General features: G+C 33.8%; 1 protein-coding gene across 1 annotated transcript in view; it reads right to left on the reverse strand.

Annotated features, from left to right (window-relative positions):
• mrpl11 (mitochondrial ribosomal protein L11) overlaps positions 1-7,287 on the reverse strand; it is a 77,514-nt gene extending 70,227 nt beyond the window's left edge. Inside the window, exon 1 of the mRNA XM_005799548.3 lies at positions 7,205-7,287. The gene's annotated coding sequence lies outside the window, so the exon portion shown is untranslated. The remainder of the gene's footprint in view (positions 1-7,204) is intronic.
• Between the last annotated feature and the right edge of the window lie 1,449 nt (positions 7,288-8,736).

Below are 8,736 nucleotides of genomic sequence, written 5' to 3' on the forward strand. Positions count from 1 at the left end.
AAATTTATTTCAATGACTAAATATTAGCGTTAATTAAGCAACCTAATTATTTTTAGTTTTTTTTTTTGTGGCACTTTTGGCTTTCCATATATTTGTAGTTCCATGCCATGCTAATATGTAACTGATTGATCCATGCACAAAATTTACTGGAAATAATTTTTTTAAAACAGCATTACCAAGTCCAAATTAATATTATTCTGTTTTTAAATATTTCTGTTTTAAAGTATCAATAAAGTGGGTTTGTTTACTTAACATTAACACAATGAGAATCTCAAACCGTCCCTGTGAGCTGCACCAAGTAATGATTACAGATGAGCTGGAAAGACGAGGCGTGTTTCTTACATGTTGGCTAGAAACAAAGAGCAGGAGCCATGCGACACAAAAACAATCACAGCTAATGCTTGTTGCACACCACAGAAGAATCTGTCACAGCAGACATATCTCACACACATTAATGTGTAAAAACACCCACGAGTCTACACTAACATCATTTAGCATTAAATGTACACACTTCCTGCTGTTTTCTATTGTTTACACACAACTGGCATCCAGAAAAGATTTTAAGACTAATGGAAAACTGCTATTTGGAGCTTTCAAAATCACTTCAATGCAAAAATTCAATACTTTCTGTCACTTTTTGAAGGATTTTTGGTCAAGAATTTGTACTAATAGCTCTTTCTTGGTGCCTGAAGTAATAAAATGTTTTGTATTTGCCCTCCGAGTCGATCCAAATGTCCAATTTCTATTACAGCCTGATTGATTTGTGCAGTTTGGACCCTTGCATCCTTTATAACAATTGAAGTTTCCCACTGTGATAAGAAAAGCAGGAGATAAAAAAGAACGCTCTGTGCTTCCTGTAGTACAAACACAACAAAAAATAAATTAAACAACCAAGACCAGCATACTCCTAACCAACAGCAGAATATGAAGGTCAGACTAAGAAAAAAATATAATAAAGCAAAATTACAAAATAAATAAATAAATAAAAAAAATCTAAAATAATACAAGAATAATATTGCAATAACTTCGGTATTGTTTTACAAATAAGTAAATACTTTATCTGTTAACAAATCAGAATGTGATTATAATATTTACTGTGACATTATTTTGATAATACTACAGCTTTATTTTATAATATTAACTATTCTCATGTTACTGCAACTTTATTCTGGTAATATTATGACTTTGGTCTTGATGTAGTATGACTTTAATCTAATAATATTTCAACTTTATTCTCATATTATAATTTTATTCTTATAACATTACTTTATTCTGGTATCCTTTTGACTTTATTCTCATACGAGTTATTCTCTTAAAATTGACTTTATTCCCGTAATATAATGACTTTATTCTCACTGTGTTGTCTGAATTTTATTTTTTTATCCTGGCACTAATACTTCATCACAGTACTAACCCTACCAAATTCACACCATATCTCTAAACCTAACTCTAAAAAAGTAGAATCCGCTGCATTAGTACCAGGCTTTGGTCCCACAAGGTGAACGAATACACCAGAAAATATTCTAAAAACGTAACATAAACAAGTATCACTGCAGCTGGGTTCAGTCCAGGACTTTGTAGTTAAATAGTGATGACTTGCTACCCAAACACAACCTGCGTGTATTACTTCTGCTTCCCTGTCATCAAACCTCAGCGAGGCTCCCTGCTCCTCTGAATTACTTTTCTCCTCTCTTCTTTTGAATAGCAGAGCAGAAACGCTGAGAACCACCTGCACAACAACAGATCTGGAACCAATCTGTACAAAGCAACAAACAGCAAGCATAAAAGTTTACCAGCACAGAAATAGATACTTGCAAATGCAGAGGATTTTCTGATTTACACTGCAGACAAGCAGCTTGTTGTGAGTGTTTTTTTGTTAGTCTTTATTTGGATCATGTGGCTGCACTGGCTGCCAGTTTATTTTCTGTTTCCTTAGAAAAAACATCCAAACCTCGGACTGTTGGCGCCAGGAATCAAGCTGAAGATAAATTAGACATTTTGCTGCTCTGTTATCATCCAATTTCTACCAGGATGTTTCAGGCTTCAGGCCAGGATTCATCATTTGCATGGCATGAATGTTTCAAGAAGGAGCTAAATTCATTTTTATCACTTAAAGGAAAATTTTAAAATATATGAACAATGAAAAATGAAGGGGAAGAAATACACTGTGTAAATTTGAAGTTGCTGCTGATTTTCTGGGGGGCATTTTCCCCCCAACTTTATTGAAATCATTATTCTTATTATGTATACTGCCCACAAAAAACGATTTTCATTGTTTTCTATCAAAGTTGTGCATCGAGACAATTATGTTGCATTTTCAAATATTAGATTTCATGTTTTTATTTTAAAAGTTTACATTTGAAATAAGTGTTTAACAGCTATTGCTAAGAGATAAATTTAGTGGTAGTATATCTCATTATAAAATGAAAGTTTCTTGTTTTGACAAGATGTAAAACTCAAGATTTATAGCTCATTAAAACAAGAAACACAGAATATTTCAGACTCCTAGAAACAAGGGTGAGAAGATGGAGAGAGGGAGTCCCAATACTGCGTTTCAGAAAGTAATAATCTGCCAGATTAATTTATTTTTGAGAAATGTTCTTCTCGACGCCAGGCTAAAGCTAGCAGCGCGCCAATCGCACTGAGAGTCCAGCGGAACCTTTGTATTCGCTCGTTTCTAGTACGCCCGTAAATCCGACGCACAACACGCGTTCGCCAACAACAGCAGCAGACGACGAAGCGGTTTCTCTTAACCTAATTAACAGATACAAATTAAGCTCATTATGTCTATTTATTCAATAATTCAGCAGCAAAGCGGGGGTTTGAATTGAAAATGTTGCTCAATTTATTTGATAAATTAATTTAATGCGATAAAAATTTTAATCAAGTTCCACTACTGATTTTTCTGTGTTGGCCTTTATTAAGATCCTTTGGCGAAGTATTGTCAATAATGCCTTCCAATAACACATAATTACATAATCATATTTTCAAATTTCCTGACAACTTTTAACATTTCTAGCAGTACAACATGGTGGGCCACTGCCCTAGACCTGCACTGGGGTTAGAAGGTTTTATGGGTGTAAACCTGAAATTAGGGCTGCAGATCATTATTATTTTAGTAATTGATTATTAATCGACAATTAATTGATTAATTATGACTAACTGTTTCAGTCCAACCTGAAATATAAACCTAGAAGTGGCTACAAGGGCATATAATTTTTAAAAAATTAATCTTTTCAGACGTTGCTTTGTTTTCTCATAAAAGAGTTCAGTGGTGTTAATTAAACCAACCAACAACAAAAAGTAGTGCACTGAGCTGTGAAAAAGACAAAAAGAGAAAAAACTATAATAAAGCAAGACTCCAAAAGGACCGCAAATTTAACTTGATGCACACGAAAGAAAGAAAGAAATCCTGAAATGGGAATGAATAAACTCTGCCCCAATGTGTGTAATAAATAACATCAGTTATTCGCTGATTGCAGCAAAGCAATGCAGTAATTGCTGAACTGAAGCCAAGGTGATATTTCAATACAAGCCTCCACTGCTGTGTCAAGAAAAGAAACTGCGCAGTGAATTCACTGAAAAGGTGAATAGGAATGAAAAGAGAGCTCTAGTGAAAATTAGGAAAGTTAAAAAGCTTTTAGCATTCTCGAGGTTAATCTCAACATTATTCAGATTCAAAAAAGGAGCTGGGTTGCATTGATACAGCTCTCTTTTTATTCACTCAAAGCTTTTATTAAAATAAAAAAGCAACATTTATTCATTTACACCCTCATTTTAATATTGCTGTCTATCACAACGCCAATTCTTGAACCAATGTCCTCGTCTGAGTGCAAGGACACTTGTTTCCACCTCATGAAATATGGAGAAGGCTTAGTTTATATAAGCTTCATAGTCAACATCAACCATTAGTTGATTTTGCAGCAGGGAACCTTTGATACTCACAGATTGTGAAGCTTAGTTTGTACAAGCGGCAAGACGAAAAAACTGTCTGATTGTTGACAGCAGCTGGCAACTCATTTTAAAACATAACTAAAGTCTAGGATTGAGCCTCATTCAACAGAAATATAGAGTGAAATTAAATGTTAAAACTTATAAATGTCAGCGATGATTGCACAACCACTGAACAAACTGTTTTTTTTATTCTGAAATATGCATCATTAAATGTTTACCACCACCGTATCTGACTGTCAGAATGATGTTCTTTCTTTGAAATACTTGATTGAATTTTACATCCTGTTCTTTTCAAACCGCTCAGTAGAAACGAGGCCAGATAAACAACACAAACGTTCCTAAAATATCCTATTTTGTTTCAGTCCACATAACATTTTTCGGAAAGTCTTGGAAATCATTAAGATGTTGTTTGAATCGTGTGATTCAAACCTTTCAGTTGTTTTGGGTCAGCAGTGGTTTTGACCTGGGAACTCATGGAGACCATTTGGCACAGACTGACTGACTCTCTCTCTCTTATTGTTTAATAATGAACTCTGACTGGCATTTATCGTATCATTTATTATTTATGGTGATAAAGATTAAGAATTTTGATTTATCATTGATTTATGTTTTTAAAAAATGTCTGTACTGTCTGGATTATTAGGTTTACTATTTATATTTTGTTCAATTAAAGTCATAAATATTGCAGGGGATCCACAAGGCAAAATTCACATTTTGCACATTTTTGTACTTCCCTTTTTGTCTCTAGTAACACTGGGAATCAATTCAGATTTCCAAAATGTATTTGATTCGACTCACGATTCAATTTGAATGAGTTTCGATTCAGCTAATTATATTACACTGTCACAATTTTACTTGGATATGGAAGATATTCTCAGAAGAGCTAATGCTGTAAATAACAGAAACTAACCTTAACTTGGTGAATCAGTGAAAATATGAATACTTACATTAAGAATTTACCCCAACGCAATTACACCATGTACTTTTTATTTAGCATGACCTTCCTAAAACAAAAATGCAATAATTTAAATAAAATGTAATAATTTAAATAATTGTTTCCAATGAGAGTATCAAATAATACCAAAATGTGAAGATGATTAAATGTATTAAATGTATACATTTAAATGTATTTAATGTGTGAAGTTTATTGATAAAAATCACACTTTTTATGACTGGTGTCCTTAGGAAGCGCTTTGCAAATGGGGAAAGTTTTTCAAGAGCAGTATTTGTTTGTGGGGCTATGATTGCTTTGCCAGGGTGTCACAACCATTGAGTTACCTAAAAAAGTAGTAATAAACAGTTCTTATCATTTTTATCATTATCACCAAATATTGTGAGAAAACTTTAAATACATAGACCAGCCATATCCCAGAGTCCTATAAATGAGTTTGTAATACTTTCAGAATGTATTTAAGTTATAAAATCTGTTAGCCAGAAAACACCAGCTTTGTATAAATCTCACCTGTGTCAAACACGTACTAAAACAGGAACATGTGAAGCATTTCCAGACAGTAACTACCTAATGCAGGGGTGATCAAGGTGTGGCGCCGATTCTTGCAGTTCAAGAACGTTACATATCTGGCTCTATAGCAAATAATAATGCAGATCGGAAATTCTTTAGGATGAGCTTTTCACATTTATATTCCATAATTTGAAAAATAATAAATACATCACAAAGTATATTCTTTTCAAGTTTTTTTTAAACTTTCAATTCAATATAGTAAGTAGGACCAAAAACATCCAGCGCCTTTTTACTAAAACACAAACTCATTGAGAGTCCTTAAGTATAGCAAAGGTTTTTGAAGAAAGATATTTTTGTTGTTGGGAATAGATTAAAACATTTTCTAGACCAATTATTTTTTTAAATGTAGAGCAAACGTCTGAGACTCTTCTCTTTGGACCTATAATAATGTTTTCCTTTCTATTTTGCTTCTTTAATAATTGTGTGTTTATATTAATACTGAGCATGCAAAAAGGAAAGAGTTCAAAGTAAAATTATTTAACTGGAGTATATTAATAAGCAAGAATGGCCTAAAGTAATTTCAACTTGCCGGTTTTGGCATCCAAGTACACCACTGACCTAAGGAGAGTAAAAATCTACATTTCTTTTAATTACAGTAATTATTTATTTTTACAATGCTTGACTTTTCCATCCAATACTCGCTCTATCATGGAACGTTCAACATGTTCAGTTCAGAGTCTGTTTCACATAGGAAGAATATCAGTGATGCACGCCTTCAAACCTCACTTGTAAATAATCGCTGACTGCAGCTAAAACATTAAATAATTGTAAAGACATTACATATATTATTTTCTCCTTTCTCTCATTTTTGCTTTCTCCATTTTGTGACATTTAGCATTCTGAGCATCTACTGGTGAAACTCTATCCAACTGGTTAAATTAGCATTAGCATGTGAAATGCCGGTTCATAACACTTGGAATACATTAGTCAACAAGTATTGCTCTCTAAACAGTCTTTTACCACATAAATATTGCACACACGCATATATTCCGGTATATATTTGCGATATGTTGTGCAGCTGTACCTCGTTACCATGGTAATGGATCCAGGTGAGACATTATCCACTCCAACCTGAAGTAATCCTCCTGTAAGTCATTAATCCTCTTTGGTTGATATAGTTGGAAAACTTTACGTTGACACTTTGTGACTAAATAACTGAAAAAAGGCGGTCAGTTTGGTACATAATATATTTTATAAAGATGGTGGGAAAGAGAAAAACACTAAGGATTTATGAGCGGTTTGTTTTTATATCTGCTCTGAGGATATACTGATCTCTCCACGCCGAGTAAAGGTGTTCGTTCTGTGGCAGATAACATCCAGTCCCTCGTTCTGCGTTTATTTATTCCTGAAACGATTATTCTTTGTCTCTGCATCGATCAAAATGTGTCAATATTCGCAGCTTTTGAGTCTGAGATAAATGTATTCAAATAAATCAACATAAAACCTCACTCTGTTAAACTTTCAGTAAATAAACACAAACTATATCCAAAACGGAGGATTTGTTTAACCCTCATAAACGACCACTAACTACAGAGGTTCTCCTAAAATACCACCTGGACACATGTTTTGTACTGACTGTGAAACAAATGAGCCACATTTTTACATCGACCGTCCCAACAGACAACAATCGCCGACTCTGAAAGTCAGACCTCTGTAATACTCACTTTCTTCTCCACCAGAGATATTAATAACGCCGCTAAAACGACATTAACCTGCGTGTTTTCATACCTGTCACTTGTCCCGCACCTTCACGCTGTCAGCAGCATCCTTCAGGGCGCAGACATCTTGGATAAAAGCAGACTGCCTGCTGCTCCGCGGTCACAGCGCTGCCCCCTGATGGCACGGAGGAGCAACTGCAGCAATCGGGGAAAAGAAACTGAAAACTGATTTGTTTTCTGTTTTAAGAGGCCTGCAGCTATAAGGGAATGAATTAAAATGATATTTATTCGTAAAAATGTGTCTTTACAGCGAAGCACGAGCAAATATAGTATTTTAATGTTTAGATGGACAAAGACATATTCAAAAAGACAAAGTAAATCAGGGGCCTTTTTTAAAATCAGTAGTTTTTGACAAAACTACAAAAATAATGAAAATTAAATAAAAATGTGTAATATAAAATAAGCGATTGCATCAATATTCATTGCCTTCAAGTCAGTAATCATTGGGGGTACCTCTGGTTGCAATCACAGCAGTGACCATTTCTGTGTGACTTTAGCTGGATGCTAGTTGTCTCACTTGCAAATGGACACAAACTGTCCTCTAGGATTTCACCTTGACATTTAAAGGGTTTTTGTGATTTATTTAGTCAAAAAAGGCTAAATTTTGTTGATCACGACTGATTTGTAAAAGCAATAATAAAAGCTTGAATAATTTTTATAGGCACTATGTTTATTTTTAAAATGGTCACAAAGTCTCTCATTCAAACCAAAAGAATATGAACCAGATATAGCATAAAACCATAATGATTTAAATAAAACACTGAAATTAGATTTTTTTTAAATTCTAAAGCTTTTATATAATCTACAGAAGAGAACATTTCCTGAACAAACACAACGTTACTCATAATAAATTAATCCTACAAAAATAAATATCGCCAATTTATTTACATTTTATGTGGTTTTGAGCAGTGCTGTTTGAAATCTAATAATGCATCTTCACTCAAAAGACACACCCACACAACACTGCTAGTTTCTACGTTTCTAAGTGACACTGCCTCACAGGCACACCCAGCCAGATTGGGTGGAATCCATTACACTGCAGCAAAATTCCTGGAAAACATTGTGTTGTTTTTGTTCTTGCAGCGAACAATCCCTTTAAGTTCCCAGAATTATGTAGACAAAGAATGCTTCAGCGATGTCTAAAGATAGTCAACTAGAAGGGTTCAAAGAGCTGAATAGATATGAACGCAGTGGTTTGTTGGAAATATTGCAAAAAAAAAAAAAAGTTACTTTTTTTAGATTTTCTTTTCCTTTTGTACAGTCAATTTTAACCAGGGGTTGAATGTGCTCATAATTAATTACATTTAAATAAAGAAAACATTACAGTAATTAAACATGCACTAATTAAATATTCAACATTAATTTGTCAAATTTGTGTATCAAGCTTATGACAGAAACCTGGACGCTGTCAGATCAAAATGGATGCCAAAAAGTCAGCCATAGCCTCAAACTGTCAATGTTGACAATTATTGATTATATTTTATTTGAAATACTGCCAAACATGACCTTTTCTGATTTATCTATATTTTAAACTCCACACCA

The sequence above is a fragment of the Xiphophorus maculatus genome, chromosome 23, assembly GCF_002775205.1.
Source record: "Xiphophorus maculatus strain JP 163 A chromosome 23, X_maculatus-5.0-male, whole genome shotgun sequence".
Classification (NCBI taxonomy): domain Eukaryota; kingdom Metazoa; phylum Chordata; class Actinopteri; order Cyprinodontiformes; family Poeciliidae; genus Xiphophorus; species Xiphophorus maculatus.